This window comes from Sminthopsis crassicaudata, chromosome 1 (genome assembly GCF_048593235.1).
Source record: "Sminthopsis crassicaudata isolate SCR6 chromosome 1, ASM4859323v1, whole genome shotgun sequence".
NCBI classification, from domain to species: domain Eukaryota; kingdom Metazoa; phylum Chordata; class Mammalia; order Dasyuromorphia; family Dasyuridae; genus Sminthopsis; species Sminthopsis crassicaudata.
The window spans coordinates 445,912,683-445,932,581 of NC_133617.1; the positions used below are offsets into that span (position 1 = coordinate 445,912,683).

Below are 19,899 nucleotides of genomic sequence, written 5' to 3' on the forward strand. Positions count from 1 at the left end.
AATTGGTGATGGATTTTTGAAGAAAAGATTTCTAAGGTTCCTCTTAAAGGACCAACAATCTTTACAGATGCCTCCAAAGAAAATATTTGTGTTGTATACCCTCATGACTTAACCATAAAGAGAGTAGTCAGTCCACTCAACAGAATGAATTATTTGCTATCATGCTAGCTCTTACTTATTACCCAGGAGACATAAATATAATTACTGATTCAGCCTATTCAGTAGGTGTAGTACAAAGAATTGCCACAGCCCAAATAAAATTTGCAGCCTCTAATATTTATCAGCTCTTTAAGGAACTTCAAGAGCAAGTGAGAAAGCATCCAGGCAAGATTTATATCTTGCATGTCCACTCCCATAGTGGACTTCCAGGTCCTATTTTTGATGGAAATTCAAAGGCAGATAGCCTTTTAACAATGTTAGCCAGTACTCCTTTATTTCAAGAAGCACAAGAATCTTATTCTAAATATCATCAGGCTGCTCGAGCTTTATGTTTATAATTTGGAATAACAAGAGAGGAAGCTAGGAGCATAGTAAAAAGCTGTACAGCTTGCTTTCCTTTCCACACTCCTATACTCCCTCCAGGGAAGAATCCTTGTGGTTTGAGACCCAATGAAATCTGGCAAATGGATATGACCCACTAAAAATCTTTTGGTTGTCTGTCTTTTATCCACGTGGTAGTAGATACTTTTTCAGGATTCACTTTTGTGCCAATGTCAAAAGAGACAGCCCGAGTGGTCATTGAATTCCTTATCCAAGCATTTGTAATTATGGGTGTGCCACAAGAAATAAAAACAGATAATGGACCTGCATGTTCTTCTAAACATTTTGCACATTTTTGTGCGCATTATAAGATTTTACACACTACTGAAATACCTTTTAATCCACAAGGTCAGGCAATAGTAGAGAGAAGAAACAGAGACATAAGACACTCCTCCAAAAACAAAAGAAAGGGGGAGTCACAGGTAACCCTAGAGAACTTCTAAATTTAGTTCTCTATACCATTAATTTTCTAATTTTTTGACAAAGATGCACTGGCTCTGCAGACAGGTTTTATAACCCACCAGAAGGGCAGTGTCCAGTGCGAGCAGCTCCACTGTCCTTAGATAATGGCCAAATGATGTGGAGAGACCCAGAAAGTGGTGAATGGAAAGGACTGCCTGGGGGAAAGGGTTTGCTTGTATTTCTTCAGCTGGAGAAGGAATCAGATGGGTGCCAATGAGCCATATTTGCCTTGTCCATTGGAGAGAGACAGAAAAAGAGAAAGACCTCAAAACAAAGGAGAAAATCTAAGAAACATCTGACACTGAAAGAACATGGCTAATAAGAAGACTGTTAAAAAACTTTAAAACAAGCAGGAATCATTGGATTTCCAAACACAAGATGAGACTAATGGACTTATGGACATTTATAAATTCTCAATTTATGATTATTTGATCATGTTATTTGTTACATACTTCTAGTATGTATTATGTTACTATGTGTTTATGTAATCTATGTAATTATGTCTAATGCCTCCCATATTGATGGATTTATGTTTCAAGGTCATGACCACCCTATGTTCTAAATCAAAAGAAAGGGGGAGATGTTAGGTTCTTACTAAGTGCTAATGAGATAATGAGATATTAGGTTCTTACTAAGTGCTAAGTTGGTACTTATTCTCTAGTCGGTAACAATTCTCTAGTTCTGGCCTTTACTGGAAGTTTTACCTCTTCGAACTTCTGGGGAGGAGCTTGCATGCTTAGGAGGAGCAAGTTCATTGGTTGAAGTATTTTTTTCCCAGAAGCTTTTGAGTTTTTCCATACCCATTCTCTGGGAGGATAAAAGAAGCAACATTGAGCAAGTTGAGAAAGGTCTCTGTTCTAGGTCATAGTTGGCAGCCAAGAGATTGAGTTGAGACAACAGATCTCCTCCCAGAAAGAGATCGGCAGTCTCTGGAGACAACAGAACATTACAATATAGTATTGTTTTTGAAGTGTATAATGATCTCCTAGTTCTACTCATTTCACTCAGCATCCGTTGATGTAAGTCTCTCCAAGCCTCTCGGTATTCATCCTGCTGGTCATTTCTTACAGAACAATAATATTCCATAACATTCATATACCATAATTTACCCAACCATTCTCTAATTGATGGGCATCCATTCATTTTCCAGTTTCTAGCCACTACAAAAAGGGCTGCCACAAACATTTTGGCACATACAGGTCCCTTTCCCTTCTTTAGTATTTCCTTGGGATATAAGCCCAGTAGTGTAGCACTGCTGGATCAAAGGGTATGCACAGTTTGATAACTTTTTGGGCATAATTCCAGATTGCTTTCCAGAATGGTTGGATTCGTTCACAACTCCACCAACAATGCATCAGTGTCCCAGTTTCCCCACATCCCCTCCAACATTCATCATTATTTTTTCCTGTCATCTTAGCCAATCTGACAGGTGTGTAGTGGTATATCTCAGAGTTGTCTTAAATTGCATTTCTCAGATCAGTAGTGATTTGGAGCACTCTTTTATATGAGTGGAAATAGTTTCAATTTCATCATCTGAAAATTGTCTGTGCATATACTTTGACCATTTATCAATTGGAGAATGGCTTGATTTCTTATAAATTAGAGTAAATTCTCTGTATATTTTGGAGATGAGGCCTTTATATATCATCCAACCAAATAGCTCTTACCATAATACTTTGCCTAGGAGGTATTACAACTTTATTTACAGGTATCTATGCTATTACACAAAAAGATATTTTAAAAATTGTAGCCTTTTCTACATCCAGTCAACTAGGCTTAATAATAGTTACAATAGGCCTCAATCAGCCACACTTAGCATTTCTCCACATTTGTACACATGCCATCCATCTTCAAAGCAATACTCTTCCTCTGCTCTAGCTCTATCATTCATAGCCTCAACGACGAAAAAGACATTCGCAAAATAGGTTGTCTATTCATACTTCTCCCTGTCACCTCTTTAGCAATTATCCTAGGGAGGCTTACCCTAATAGGCACACCTTTTTTAGTAGGCTTCTACTCCAAAGACTCAATTATTGAAGCTATAAATACATCCTATGTAAACACCTGAGCACTACTAATTACCTTAGTACTACTCTTACAGCTGTCCAAAGCATACGAGTGATCTACTTCGCCCTTCTAAAAGAACCCCGATTCTTCCCTATAACCCCAACCTAATTAACGCTATCATACGACTTGCCCTAGGAAGTATCTTTGCAGGGTTCCTACTAACATCAAATCTACCCCCTACTACAATAATCCCTATAACTATACCTACCTTCACAAAACTTACCGCCCTCGTTGTAACAGTATTAGGAATCTTAATTGCCATTGAACTTAACTCACTAACAAACAAAATACCAAACAAATCCTTAATCCATACTCATAACTTCTCAAATATGCTAGGGTATTTCACACATATCTTTCACCAACTCAACCCACTAGCAAACTTACACATAGGCCAACACATCACTATCATATTCATTAATTTAAGCTAATACAAAAAACAGGACCTGCAATTTTCAAGGCTATCTTCTTTTGGTAATTATGTGTGGGTTTTTTTTTTTTTTTTAGGTCCTTTTTTTCTTTCCCCTCTCACTTTTCTATAAGGTGAGAGAAGTTTCTCAGTGAAACCAAATGTGTCTAATATTTTCTCTTTGAGCCAAATCTGATGAAAGTAGGATTCACACAATGTTCATTCTCTTCTCTACTTTCCCTCAATTATAATAGCTTTTATAATAGTTCTGAAATAATTCCTTGGAGTTTTAATTTTGGGTTCTCTTTCAGGTGTTCAGTGAATTCTTTCACTGAATATTTTACCTTCTGATTATATGACATCCAAGCAGTTCTCATTGATGAGTTCCTGAAAAATTATCTCTAGGCTCTTTTTTCATCATGGTTTTCAGGGAGTCCAATAATCTTAGATTGTCTCTCCTAGATCTTTTTTTTTTCAGGTCAGTTTTTTCCCAATTAAGTATTTTCTAATTTTTTTAAATTTTTTTCATTGTTTTAGTTTTGCTTGACTGATTCTTGTTGTCTCATTGAATCATTCATTTCTATTTGTTCAATTCTAACTTTTAGTGAAATATTTTCTTCATTTACTATTTTTTAAAACTTTTTTTTGTATTTGTTCAATTGAATTTTAAAAGAAGTTATTTTGTTCTGTGGAATTTTTTTCCAGTTCACAATTTTTTTTTAAGGATTTCCACTTCACAAATTCTGTTTTTTAAGGCGTTATTTTCTTTTTCTATTTCATAAGTTCTGTTTTTCTGGGAGTTATTTTCTTTTTCCATTTTGTCAAATCTATCTTTTAATGAGTTATATGTTCTTTCCATTTCACTAAGTCTATTTTGTGTTGCCTTTTCCAAACCCTTTTGCAAAGTTTTAATTTCATTTCTCATTTTTTTTTTTTTAGCTCTCTTTTAAGATCCTTTTTAATTTCATCTAGGAGAACCTTATGTGATGGGGACCAGTTCACATCACCTTTGGGGCTTCATCAATTTGTTTTTAGTCTCCTCAGGTTTTGAAATCTGTTCTTCTCTTTCACCATAAAAAACTATCTCTGATTAGAGTTCTTTTTGCTTTTTTACTCATTAAAAAAAAATTAATTAAAAAATGTTTTTAGGCCAAGGGGTGTTTTCCAAACTTCTTTTACTAGTGGCAAAAGCTATGCTGGGTCAGTTTTTACTGACTACTGGTGCTGGGTGGGTGTGCCCAGATCCTGTGAGATTCTTGTGTTTTGGGGTTCACTATTTACCTTTTGTGTTAGTGTTGTATGTTTTATAATTTCTGTGCTGATCTATTGGGTTGCTACCAGGGCAGAGTAGCCAACACTGCTATAGATTCTTTCTTATTGATTCTCAGTCACATGGAACTCCCACTGCCCCAGGAGTTCTGTGCTGCCTGCACTGGTGTCTGTGTTCAGCCTGCTTGCACTTGGCCCACCTCCCTCCATGCCAGATTGAAACAGACCTTTTATGGCAATCTTCGAAATTATCTTCTGCTGGTAGTTTGTTGCACTCCCAATATTCAATTCTGTCATTCCAGAATTAATCCTGAGACTGGACTTGTTAATTAATCTGAGGGTGGTGGCAGATCAGAAAGAAATGTGTGTAGTACTCTTCACCATCTTGACTTCACCTCCAAACCTATTAATTTTAACATGATGTTGCTGTTATAACTGAAATAAACTTAAGTGACAATTTGTTCTGGTAAAAAAAAGCAATAATGGTATCCTTCTGAATACTATACTAGATTTTGAATCTTTTTGAGATGAAATGAGTTTGTGATCTATGTCTCCCCTTTCTCAAGAGATGTGATATAAAGAGATAAAACCCTTGGGATAATGTATTAAAATTATACATTCATGCATAACCAGATAAATGATTGATATTGAGAATTTAAAATATTCATCTTTTCTTTATTTATTTAAAAAATTTTATTGATGATTTTTTTTTTTTTTTTTTTTTTTTGTCTTTTCATCACAACCATTAATTACCCCTTCAAGTAAAACTCTTCTTTGTGGATAAAGAAAAACAATGAAAACATATCTGATACAGAAACTTTGACAATATGTATGATTGTCCTAATTTTTCCCCATTCCCTTCTATGACAGAGGAGATAATATTTTGTCATTTCTTTTCTAGGGACATTGTATTTTTCTTTTTTTTCTATGGTTGGGGTTAAGTGACTTGCCCAGGGTCACACAGCTAGGAAGTGTTAAGTGTCTGAGACCACATTTGAACTTGGGTCCTCCTGAATTCAGGGCTGGTGCTCTATCCACTGCGCCACATTGTATTTTTTGTATTTATATCTATCCACTGCCCCCACATTGTATTTTTCATTATGCAACCTTCAACTTCTTTCTGTTTATAAAAGGTGTTTCAAAAGTCTAAATACAATTTTAAGCAAGCAAAAAAATATGCAAGCATATATGTACAATATAATTGATATCCTTTATCAATTATTCCCTTTCCCACAAACCCAGCTGACATAAATAGGGGCAGGTAACAAGGACAATAAAATATTCAGTGAAAAGTGGGGTTTTCCTTTGTTACAACTTTCAAAAGATATCAAAAGAGCAGCAAGCCATGGCTTTTTGAAGATGGTCCCTTAGTGGCTTTTAAAAAGTAAACTACAAAGGCAACAGCAAGATAATATGATGATCAATTCTGATGGTCATGGCTCTCAATCAATAATGAGGTTATTCAGATCATTCCGATGGTCTTATGATGAAGAAAGCCATCTGCACCCAGGAAGAGAACAGTGGGAACTGAATGTGAACCACAACATAGTATTTTCACTCTTTTTGTTGTTGTTTGCTTGCATTTTGTTTTCTTTCTCATTTTCTTACTTTTGGATCTGATTTTTCTTGTGCAGCATGATATTTGTGGTAATATATGTAGAATTGCACATATTTAACTTATAAAAAAAGGGGAAAATTAGAACATAGAGTTTTGTAGGGGTGAATGTTGAAAATTATACATGTATATATTTAAAAAATAAAAAGCTATAATTAAAAAAATTAAAAATTTTCACCAAAAAATGAAAAATTTATACATAAAGTAAGGTAAATTTATGTATGTATATATCTCTACATCTCTATCTTTCTTTCTATCTATATTTTAGGACTAGAAGGCAGCTATAGAGTATGATCTCTGACCACAAAGAAAAGAGCCAGCCTTGATAGATTAAGAATTCAATTCCTTTACTTTCTTTTTGTGTTTCTAACAAAGGGCAGGAGGGGTTGAGTAGATTCCACCAGATTATGTACAAGTCCTCTTTTGAATCTAGAATCTATGATATTATGAAAACACAAGGATGCAAACAATAGAAAAACAAATGAGTACTTTTAGCAGGATGTACTAGAAATAATGGGTTTTGAGCCATCTATTAGAGGCATTGTTGGAAGGCAAGGATGAAGGCCACAATCACTTTTTGAATTGGTTTCTATACAATTAAACATAATTATTGAAATCCATTTTTCACCTTTTTTTTTTTGGTTGTTGTTCTAAGGAGGTACTGAATTCAATTCAATCTCCAAAACATTTATTAACATAAATCTATCAATAAGAATTTCTTTAAAAAACCCATCTATTTTTCTAGCACTTCTACCTGAGGATAAAAAGACAATTATCTTAGCACTCAAAAAGTTATTATTCTATAGGGGAGGTTCATGTGGTACATGTGTGTGACTACATAGAAAATAAATATATACAAAATAAATAAGGGCTCTGCAGTGGCTTTAGATGCTTTTGACTTCCAGTTTCAAGAGGTAACCTGGGGAAGGCTGAAGGAAAAGATTAGAAGACATGAAAGATGGGATAATATCTATCATATCCCAATTTTGCTACACTAGAAATTTCAGGGAGTTTCCCTTTGAGTGAGACCTAGGACTCTCTTTGTTGAGCTGTATTACTCACATACAAGTGGGAGAACTTTCTGTATTGTCTCATATATATTCTCATATGTATACTTTCTTAGATTTTTGTTTTTGTTACCAACTTGGATAAATGATTTTTGTGGCTAAGTACTTTGTCTATGTTTATTGTAGAACTGGAATTTGGTAAGAAAGGGAGTCAAGGCTTGGATATAAAGCAGGATATAAAAAGCCTGCTTTCTCCCATTCTGAACTGTGATTAGAAATGAGCTTGAATTTGAAAATTCCATCCTTTTGACCATTTAAGAGAATGTTCTAGCCCAGCATTGTCTCTTTGAGGACAGTAGAGTGGCCTTTAATCCCAAATTCCTACTTCCCCTTCTAGCAGAAATTCAAATCTCCCTTGGACAAAGAGAGGGAGCAGAGAAAAGGATAGATGCCTATTTTGCTAGGACACATTCTTAAGTCATGTGGGGTTGGCTTTCATATAGATCTTGCTACCAGTGAGGTCCAGCAACATAAACATTTACATATATATATATATATATGGCAGATTAAAGAAAGGGGGACATGTTTCTTTGAAACCAAATCCAGTGACCAAGAAAAAAATCTAGTGATCATCCAAAAAAAAAAAAAAAAAAAAAGTGATCCCAGGACAAAGCAATGAAGTTTGAAAATGACTGGGAAGGATACAAAGTAAGGAGTGATGTTGATACAGAAGATACAGCAAGAAGAACAAGCTATCATTGTTTTCTTTTTTATTGCATTGAGTACACTGAAATTGAGTTATTTTGTGGCTTTTCATTAGTGTGAAGACAAAACCTAGTACACCAATGCCTGCCTAGCAAAGCAGCAAAAAATTAGACTCCTTGTAGATGTATAGATTGCATTCATCAAGTGTTGAACAGAAACATAGAATTGAAAGACAATCTGCTAAAGTATAATGGATGTTATAGCATTATAGTGGAACATTGTTTTGCCAAGTCACTTCTAAAGGTTGAAAAGTAGTAAGGAGAACAGAATTTGGGAAACTGAAACACACACACACACACACAAATAGAAATATATATGAAAGTGAAATCCTTCCAGAGATTACATGGTGAAACACACAATATAATACTATACAAATCACATATATGCACATATACATATTTATAAACATACATGTATATGCATGTACCCAGAGAAATCCCCAGTCTAAGTGAAAAGAAAGACTAGAGTAATAGTTTTATCTGGTTTACCTTATTTTATAAAAGTATATCCTGGTATAACAAATTCATTCTGTCCATCAAGAGCAATCTTTTTCCCTCAGGTCAAAGTAATTCAGTCCTTGAGATTTGCAGTGAAATGCCAACTCTGTTGTCGAGCTAGAAAGATGCTTTTAGTCACAGGTTATTTGAAGGAAGAGGAAGAGTAATTTATGGATTTATGGACATCAACAGCATAAACTGCCCTCTTGATCAGTGGAATCATTTACCTATGCAACATCAGAACTGTGCTAAAAATAATTAAAGAGGAAATGTTTCTAACTTTACTTTAATAGTGTTGCACAAATAAAGTCTATTATTTTGGTAGTTCTCCAGCATAATAGACCTTCTCTTTTGAGATATTACTCTTTTCCAAATCTAATCCCTTTTCAAATAATCCATGAAACACAGAAAACACAGCTTGTATAATTCTCAAACTTCGGCCTATATTTTGTATGAATTAACTCTATTTTAAAATATTAAAGGACACATCAATAATTGAAATGAGACATTTATAAAAAATAAAATTTACATGAAAATATTGTACATATGTAAAATTAACTTCAACTTCATATAAGACATACAATGATTGCTGTCATTTTATAATCCCAAATAGAACATATTGGGCACACTTTTTTGTCAGGATCTCTTCTTCCAATTTCAATTCTTTTCAATTTTCAATTTCAATTTCATTCCCCTTTCCTCACCCCAACCTTTTATTGAAATTTCTTCTTTGGACCTTCCTGAGATGCCATGGGGAAAAGAACCAAATGCAAATCCTTTCTTAATATCGTGGTGATCACTGGTCTTGAGAGGAAAATTCTTTATTATGTAGTCAATCCCTTATAGAAGCTTTTATTTATTTATTTATTTAGTATCAGCTACTTCTTAAACATCTTACACGAGGTTTCTTTCTGGGTGTATTTACACAGACATTTGTGTAAATATCATGGTTACATGACTAGGCTTTTAAATTTTTACCTACAGTGTTAAATGAACTAATGTCCTTAATGAGAGGACTTCCAATTCAGTACTAAACAGTACTAAGGGGGAGGCCGATGTTTGACTGCAGCTGCTTGCAGAATAGAGTAGAGAACAAAACTTGTGAAGCAGCAGTTCCAATTAGAGGAGTCTGCTGCTTAGGGGAGGAGGAAATAAAAATGAAACGGGAATTCAGGTGGGGTAGGGCCTCTTCTGGCTGGAGTTGACGGAGAAGCATATTGTTTGAAACATGGAGAGCTTGGAAGCGCAGGGCTTTGGACGTCGGCTCTTCAGTAGTGAGGGTATATGAGCATGAGAGACTCTACATATAACCTCGGGAATCTAACAGCGGCAGCATCAAGCTCGTTGGGCTGTGGAAGAAGGCACAGCTAAGCCTAAAGGGACATTTGGGATCTATCAGAAGCTACAGGCACGCAAGGTGGGGTGGTCGCTAAGTGGGGTTGGATCTTGACCAACCAGCTAAGTGAAGTCAAATATCCTTCTGATAGGGGTGGGAGAAAAGGAGCACCACCTTTGGAGTCATTAGACCTGAGTTCAAACCCCAGTTCTGTGTGGCCTCGAGCAAGTAATTTTTCCTTCTTCCGTTTTCAGTTTCCTCAACGATAAAAGGAGTACGGGTCAACTAGAGATATTTACAGCATAATATTACAGTGAGATGAAGAATTAGGATGGAGGCTGTCTCCGACTATTTGAGGCCTAGCCTGGATCTGCCTGGCCTCGGGGGTGGGGTGAGGGTGGAGACGGCAAGCAGGTTTAGGTTGCAGAAATATTTTTAGACTAGGTTTCTTTCATATAAAGAAGAAAAGCTTCCTTTTGAGCAGAGGACTTCGTAGAAAGTGCAATTAGGCTGCTTCAGGAGCAGATGTATTTTCTCTCTCCGCAAAAGCTACATGATCCTTGTTTGGGATGTTGTAGCAGGGATTTTAGTTCATGTACGAGCCGAGCTAGAGTCTCTTTGGTCTCTTCCAACACCAAGATTCCATCAAGTGAGAGGATACGCAACAACTGGCAGAAAAAGTAGAAGTAACTTCCCCTCTACCCAGCGTGGGGGTGTTGGGAAAAGAGAGCGAATTCCTGAGTGTGAAATGGAAGCAGTGCCTCCTTTCCCGGACCCCGGGGGTAAGGTTTCAGGTTAGGTGGGACACCAGGACCGCGGCTGCGGAGTAGAGCTGCTCCTAGGTGGGAGCAGGGAGCGGCGGTGGGCACTCACCTACCTCTGCTCGGGCCCGGCGGAGAGAGAGCTGCCACCGCCCTTTCAGTCTCGAAGCACCGCCTTCTCCCCTTTCCTCCCCGCCTTTCTCCCGCCCCCATTCGCAACTCCCGGCTCGGCTCAGCACCGCCGGGGCCATGGCGCCCCTCGGGCAGAAAGAAGCTGGCTGGGGTGGAAGAGAGCAGCAGATCCCTCGGCGGCCGAACCCCTAGAGTTGAAAGCTCTGCACCTCGGAGCTGCAGCACCGGCCAGTTAGCGGCTGTGGCTTGCCGCCCAGGCTTTGTCTTTTCCCGAAGGGGCTCCGAGCCGCCCTGCCGAACTGCACCACTTTTCCTCCTCCTTGGAAAGGGAAGGAGGGGGGGGGGGAACCCAGAGCAATAGCAGCGGAATAAAAAGCGGCGGGCACTGCGGGATCTCTCTCTCGATGCCCCCGCCTCCTCTCTTCCCTCCGCCCCCACCCTGAGGCTCCGGGCTATTCTAAGAGGGAGGAAGCCGCGCGTCACTCTCCGGAGGAAAGTATTTCACCTATTGAGCAAAAGCTGCCTGGAAGCTGCCGCTGTAGCGGTATCCCTACCACAGCCCCACAGCAGCCCGGGCTCAACGAGTTTCCATTGCCATGGAAAACAGAACCGGGGCAAGGGGCAGGAGGACGACAACCAAGTCTATCTTGATTGCCGCGGTTTAGATACCCAAATTACCCGACACCAAACTGGGGAGAGAAAGGTAAGCAGCTGTAATCTCGGTCCCTTTTCCGAGGGTGCTTTACCCCCCTACGGGATTAACCACGTAGACAGACCCGCGACGAGTTCGTCTAGCTCTCTACTAGCCAACCGCACGCAGCCAGCTGAGCTGAGTTTAGAGAGGAAGCACGTTGGGGATTCCGAGTGAATTAATAACCCTCCCCCTCTCAGCCCCTACTCGGCTGGGTTCGCCTCTCTGTGCTGATTCCCTTCCTTTCGGGTTTGGAAAGATTGGTGGGGAATTGTTGTCTCCCTCCTAGTTTTTACCTAGTTTTCTGGAAAGGAAACAATGGACCTTTTAAATGTGAACAGTCTTAAACTCTTAAGAGCTGGGGGGCAAAGGGGGATGTGGAAGTAAACCTCACAGGAAGCCGGCTTCTGGGAAAGATTGTTGGAATGCATTGTGTGTGTGTGTGTGTGTGTGTGTGTGTGTGTGTGTGTGTACACACACACGTGTCCAACTGATGGCTCTGTCCTATTGCTAATTTGGAGGTTTTTTTTTTTTTTTTTTTTTGTAGAGAAGTTTGCGATAGACTGGATCTAAAATTTGGAAGATTTTTGAGAACTAAACATTCCAACTTCATATATTATTGAATCTTAGATAAGATTGAAAGGAACAGGACCAAATTGTAGCTGTACTTACTTTTACCTGATCTCAGTCTTTATTGTAATGAATGTATTGAAGGACTGAAGGGGGTTGCTCTCAGGACTGAACTCCAGATGTTTTTTTCCGCATAGGCTAGGAGAACAGGCCGACAGGCTTCTTCTTATAATGTATTTTGAGTTAAATAGCACAGACCAGGGACTTCACACGCTGAAGAACTCAGGGATAAGTGAGTACAATACTGTTTCTTTCCTCATGTATAAGATGAAAAAAAATTACTTCTTTGACATCAAGCCTAATGGCTAGACCAGGACTAAGAGGTTGACTTCAAGTTTCCTTTAGCTTGTTTTGCTAAAATACTAAGGGATTAAAACAAGTCCATTTCTTGGTTTATACCAGATTTGAGGAACTAACTTTATGAGGTCCACATTTTTAGTGCAATTACAAACTGACAGCAGGAATATATAAATATTTAAGATGCACCATTATTTTAGATTGTGCATATCAAAAGGAATAATTGAGACTGAGAGAAGATACAAGTTGGGCACTTGGCCTGAGCTGAATTTAAAATGCAATAAGAAACTTTATTTTGAACACGTAGAAACTTGAAACTCAATCATATGTTGTGATTCTTTAAGAGCAGAGTTTTATTGATCTTTCATTTTTATTTCATAAGTATCCACAAAGCATCCAGGGCCATCTCCAGTTGTTACTGGAGCAGGATGGCTTTGGAGAAGAGTGAGTGTGACTTTGCACAGAACTTCTCTCATTTAAATCTCACTTGCAAGTCAGCATCATTTATCTGAGGTCATGCTCTTCAAGAATTTAGGACAAACCCCGATCTGTAAGTAGTAGGAATACCCTACTGAGATAGTAGAGGCTGTCTTTGGATTAGATTTGAAGTCTCATCCAGGCATCTAGGTAGAGTAGAGGCCAGTTCCAGTAGGGCAATACAGCTTCTTCCCTCCTTTTTCTTCTTCCCTCCCTCTTTCCCTCTGATTTCCACCACTATCCTTATAGAGTAAATTTTAATCCCAGAAATTTAATCACTAAAATTTTGATCACAGAAACCTTACTAGATATCTTAGAATTTAAAGGGCTAGATCTCTTCCTTAAGGACCTGGCCTTGACCTTTTAGGTTTAACTAAATCACTCTGGCTCTCATTGATTGGTCAATAGGAGGCTCCCACTCTAGCCTCACTTGGTCTTTGTTTGGGCCTTGATTGATTCCGAATGAATTTGATTAGCAGTTGTTTCAGTTAAGGCCAGAAACCCTGAGGGTTTTACTTTTTCAGATTCTTCCCTCCTCCCCTCCTTCTCCCTCCCCCCTTTTTTTCATTAGATAAAAGAGGCCATTCTTTGCTTCATTTCATCACTGATTTGTTTAAAAAAACAAAAACAAAAAAAAAAAAAACCAAAACTTTGCCTAGGTCTCCCACTGCATCAACTGTTATCTCTTAATATCTTGCCATTGGATCCAGATGACTCTGTAGAAATGAGGCCAGTGACTTTGAATGGTTCTCCCTCTCTGAAAATACAATTCACTTGCAAATCATGGCATTGTCTTCCAGATGTCTTGGTCCTTTTTGAGAAGGGAGGACAAAAACTACAATATTCATTTCAATAAATAAACATTTAACTATGTATCCTAATTGCTTGTTACTCATCTGCACACTCACATACATAGGTAGTCTAGTTGATATTGTTCTTTAGGCGTAGTACTCCATCACCCACTTCTTTTTTATATGTATGGTTTTCCCATTCTGGGGAAATGCTTGAATTTGAACTCAGGTCCTTCTAATTCCGGGCTAGAATCCAGGATAGATTGCTAGGCCTAAAGTCAGAAAGATTTATCTTCCTAAGTTCAGGTCCAATCTCTAACTTATTAGCTATGTGACCCTTTTCTCATTTGTAAAAAAATGAACTGGAGAAAAAAAACGGCAAACCAATACAGTATCTTAGCCAAGTAAAGCCCAAATGGGGTCACAAGAATCAACAAGACTGAAACAACTGAACAGTAGACTCCTGACTCCTGGACTGGCATTCTACCATGCCACCTACCTGCTTCACAAAATATCTACTTTGTATACACCATATATGACAACTAGATGGCATTGGTTAGAGTTCCTGGACTTGGAGTCAAGAAAACTTGTTGTCATTATTTCCATTTTATGGATAAGGTAACTATCTCAAAGAGTTGTTTTGAAGATTAAATTACATAACACATATAAATTGTAATCTTAAAGCCTTATATAAATGCTAGCTTGGCCTGGGAGCTGGAGTAGTTAAGTGCAGGTCATAATAGGCCTAGTACAAAAATCATTATATTTACATGTTGTGTCTCCTGACTAGATTCTAATTTCCTTGAGCCTGTTTTTATTTCATTAGCACTTGACACATAATAAGTACTCAGTAAATAATTGTCCACCAATTGCTATGCAAGGAAGGCACTGTTCTAGGTTCTAGATATAAAAAGATAGATATGAAACAAATTACTTTCTATCAACTTTTGGGATTGGGGTGAGGGTAGAGAAAATACTAGGAAGCAAATGGGAGTATATTAAGTTCAGAGGGAAAATATAAAGTGGTTTGAGAAATTTGAAGGAAAGATCATTTTTCAGAATAAGAGAGTCAGGAAAATATATGCTTTAATATGCTTTAAATGCTTTATTGGCCATCCAAATACATTCAGATAAAATTCAAAACTCTCAAAGAGTTTACATTTTAATCAGTTAAGACAGCAGATAGTTTTGGACAAAAAGTGAAGAATAAACACTGGTTGGGAAATTGCTGGGAATTAGATGGTCACCTGTGTTGTAGGCAAGACAAGGCAAAAACTCACCAATCTGGACTCTGTGTCCTGATAATATGCATATCAAAGTTGACAAATTCTCCCTCTGATGGGAAGAGAATGAGGAAGATATCTGGTTTGAAAGAAGAAGGTGGCAGTGGAATTGGACCTTGAAGGATCATTGATGATGGTGTTGATAGCTAATATTTATATAGCATTCTCTTACCAGACAATGTGCTAAGTACTTTACAATTATTGTTTAGTTTGATCCTTACAACTCTGACAAGTAGATGCTATTGTTATCCTCCTCATTTTTGCAAATGAGTAAACTGAGACTGAGAAGTTAAGTAACTTCTCTTGAATCACATAGCTTAAAACTATGTGAGGCTGGATTTGAACTAAGGTCTTTATAACTTCAGGTCTGGTGCTTTATTTAGTTGGAAAGGACCTAAAAAACCATATTGTCCAATGTCTCTCATTTTGTAGGGAGGGATTTCAAAGAGTAGAGATGAGGATAGGCATGGAATTTATTTTATATTTGTGGACAAGGACAATGAAGGCAACATGAAAATAGGAAATGGAGACTAGTCCAGTTTGGTTGAACATAGCATATGCGATTCTGTTAAAGCCAGAAAAGTAGAACACTGGCAGATTATAGAGGACTTAGATTCTAGAATCAGGAGTTCCTGTTCTATAACACTGGCAGTAGAGAGCCTCTGAAAGTGTATATTGATATCCTGAGCTTCCTTGCTAATGCAATGGAATGCTTTTACAATTGTCCACTTTCTCTTTAACCTTTGATTCTCCCTATCCTGTGATTAATTCCTTCTTCCTAGAAACATACCCAGATCATTCTGTATGGGATGTAGAAGACCCTTACCCAAAATGACTACTCAGAGATCACTCAGTAGAAAGCAAAAAGGTTGTTTATTAAAAGCTCTTGGAGGATGAACCCTTCTATCATGAGATAAGGGAAAGAGAAAGCTCCTGGTAGGAGGGCTAAAGAAGTAGTAAAGATACCCAGCTTTTACACAAGAGATTACTTCACAAGTAAGAGGGCATTGAGAAGGGGAGGGGGAGACATCTAATTGGTTATTGCTATCTGGAGAGATTGGAATGGAAAGTTTCTGTTTCTCCAAAATCACCTGATTTCTAGGAAACAGAAAATCAGGCCTTCATGCTTCAGATAATTAAACAGATAGTGGTCAAGTTAATAGACTAAATATTGATGAATGTCAAATACTGATAATTGTCATCAGCTTAGGTTAAGTAAATATCTTTATAGCTGGCCAAGGCTCAAGTAAATATGGGCCTGCACATATTATACAGGTCATAGGGGACACAGAAATAATGAAAATAAAATACAGAAAAAGAATTCACACATTCCTATAAGTTCTTCACCTTAGCTCTCTATTCCACACAATTCCAATCCTTAAAACAAAACAAAACTCATTATCCTCTCAAGCTGTTGTCTATATGTCTCTCTTTCATTGTTCAACTCCTTGGAAAAGCTAGAAGAGAAAGGAAACAAACATTTAGTGCCAATTGTGTCCCAGATACTCAACTAATGAATGTTGTGAGCCAATGTGATCTTTTGATATTTCTTAAACTCCATTTTATAACCTAGAACCCATTTTTATCTTTGACTTTTGTATGTTTTCTGTGTGATTATATGTTGACTTGCTGTGGAAATTTATTAACCTAGCTTGTTAAATTCCTATGACCTGGATTTTCTTGACCTTATATCACAATAAATGACTATTTCTTATTCATTTTATTTGCTTAAAGCCATCACTCTCAAAATGGTTCAGGGTTATTAGAACCTGAGCAGTCATTCACCTATCTGCATCTAGAAATAACTCCTACTACCAACCAGCTTCAGCCAATGCTTCGAGGAGCATGGGAAATCACTGCTAGTCCTTGGACTCTATGGTTATCTCCCATTCTCAGCTGATGATCAGATCCCAGTTCTTCCACCCTACAGTTATTATTTAACTCTCCAATATTATTTCCCTTATTTCTTCTTGTAGATTTTGCTGCTTGTGCAGCTAGCCCTTGGACCCTTCTTTCTTTCTTACTTTAAATTTTTAAAATGATATTTATTTTTCCAAATATATACAAAGATAGTTTTCATCATTCACCTTCACAAAACCTTGTATTCCAATTTTTTCTCCCTCTCCTCCCTCCTCTCCTCTTCCCAAGATTGCAAGCAATCTGATATTAAGTTAAACATGTGCAATTCTTCTAAAGATATTTCCATATTCATCATGCTGGGCAAAAAAAAAAAAAAAAAAAATCAGAAAAAATATGAGAGAAGAAAAAAAAGCAAGCAACAATAGTAACAAAAAGACGAAAATACTATGCTTTGATTCACATTCAGTCGTCATAGTTATTTCTTTGGATGTGAATGGCACTTTCCATCACAAATCTATTGGAATTGCTTTGAATCATCAAATTGTTGAAAAGAGCCAAATCCATCACAGTTGGTCATCACATAATCTTATTGTTACTATGGACAATGTTCTCTTGCTCATTTCAAATCTTTCCAGGCTTTTCTGAAATCATTTCTTTTTTTTGCTGGGACTGTTGGGGTTAAGTGACTTGCCCAGGGTCACCATAGCTAGGCATCATTTCTTATAGAACAATAATATTCCACCATTACATTCACATACCATAACTTATTCAGTCATTCCCCAACTGAATGGCATCCATTCAATTTCCAGTTCCTTGCTACTGCAAAAAGGACTGCTAAAAACATTATTGTACCTCTGTGGACCCTTCTTTTACCCGTTATTGGTTTCTGGTAGTGGTAAGTGTTAACTCATTATTAATAAGGCTTTTTGAAATGACTCTTGGAGTTGTCTTTTCCTTTCAGAATATAACCCAACTGTATAGGAAGCATAAAGCTGAATCTGCACCACTATTATTCCCCCTTTAAGTCATGTTACATCCCAAGGATAGGAACAGGACTCTTACCACCTTCACTGATAGGTCAAAGTCAACATCTGCTGATTGCCAAGTATCTAATCATGGTAGGAATCCCTTCCTTTTTTCTTTTTCTTTTCTTCAGGTACAGGTAAACCAACATATTTTTGGGTTCTATATGTACATTTATCTTTTATATATTTACATATGAATCATGTTGGAAGAGAAAAATCAGAACAAAAGGGAAAAAATCACAAAAAAGAGACCCCTTCTTCTTAAGCTGGTTACCTTCTATCTACATTGAGAAGAGCAAAAGCTGAGGGTCTGTTAGTTCATGCCCCAGGAAATTCTTCTACCATTGTCAAGGCAAGGCTTTTACATCTAGTGTTACAAATATCATTTGATCCTCAAATCAACCTACTATTATTGTTCCTTTTACTGACCTGATTTGAACCTGGGTGATCTTATCTCCAGGCCCAGTGCCACATAACCACCTCCAGGAGAAGTATATTAAGTGGCAAATAAGTATTACACTAAGTTTAGGATTAGCAGGATGAGAATGATGAAAGGGTCAAGAGATTTATGGGTAGGAAGTATAACAATAATAAGTTTTATGTGTATAATGGTCAGTGTTTTAAGATCAGAATTATGGTTGATAGATTGGTAGAATAAAATGCTTTGAACATTGTCATTTTAGTTCTTCATGATTATATTTGGAGCTTCTAGCAAAGATATTAGAATGGTTGCCTTTTCATCCTTCAGCTAAAGAAATTGAAGCAAAAAGAGTTAATGACTTGCCCACGATCACTTAGCTAGTGTCGGAGGTTGAATTAGAACTCAGATATTTCAGACTGTAGACCTGGCATTCTATGTACTGTGCCACTGAGCTGTATAAATCACTTAACTTGTATCTCAGTTTCCTCATTTTTAACATGATGATATTGGGTTTGATAACCTTTCCAGGGCAAAATGAATCTGTGTGGGAAGATTGAAGGAGTAGAACAGATGGCAGGATGCAAGATCATGGTTAGAAATGCTGGTATTTTGAAAGTGAAATAGTTTTGAATGCTAGTCTGATCTAAACTGTGACCACACTGGATAATAGCTTAATTAGTATAATTGTATTGAAGGTCTTGGGAGTTGAATCCAAGAAATCCTGATTTTAGCAGTGCCATGAATGGATATTGAAAATTTTAGTAATGATGACTGTTAGGTTCTTACAACATTACATATTGGTGTCCACAACGTGGGGCAAGAACTTTTGCTTATCCTGACAAGGACTTATTTTGAGCCCTTCAGAGGAGCTATCCTGGACCTTCACATTTTGGCGCCCAAACAGGGTTGTAATGTTCTGTTGTCTCCAGAAACTGCAGATCGCTCTCTGGGAGATCTGCTGTCTCAACTCAATCTCTCGGCTGCCAACGTCTCAACTCAATCTCTCGGCTGCCAACTATGACCTAGAGTAGAGACTTCTCTCCCTTGCTCAATGTTGCTTCTTTTATCCTCCCAGAGAATGGGCGTGGAATAACTCAGGGACTTTTGGGAAAAAAATACTTCAACTAATGAATTTGCTCCTCTTAAACATGCAAGCTCCTCCCCAGAAGTTCAAAAAGGTAAAACTTCCCTTAAAGGCCGGGACTAGAGAATTGTTAAGTACTGATTAGCACTTAGTAAGAACCTAACAGATGACTGATAAGGATCAGAAGAAAGATGGTGATCTAGATGCCATAAACTAGGAGAAAAGTGGGAGAATTTCTAAAAGTCAGTAGATAACAGACACAAGGTCAGTCAGTATATATATATATATATATATATATATATTTTTTTTTTTTTTTTTTGTAGTCAGATGGCATGTACTTCAGAGGTGAGGTTATAGAACAGTATTTGAAGAATAAGGATCTGGAAGTGATAGTAAGATATGAGTATACCAAATCTATTTACAGAGAGAAATGAGAAAGATATAGCTGATATTGGAGAGAACCAGTAAAGATATGGAATCTTT

General features: G+C 37.5%; 1 protein-coding gene across 2 annotated transcripts in view; it reads left to right on the forward strand.

Annotated features, from left to right (window-relative positions):
- The first annotated feature begins 8,133 nt into the window (after positions 1 to 8,133).
- Positions 8,134 to 19,899, forward strand: part of CEMIP2 (cell migration inducing hyaluronidase 2) — a 110,715-nt gene continuing 98,949 nt past the window's right edge. For both annotated transcript variants that reach the window (XM_074280709.1, XM_074280708.1), the window contains exon 1: positions 8,134 to 11,560. The gene's annotated coding sequence lies outside the window, so the exon portion shown is untranslated. The remainder of the gene's footprint in view (positions 11,561 to 19,899) is intronic.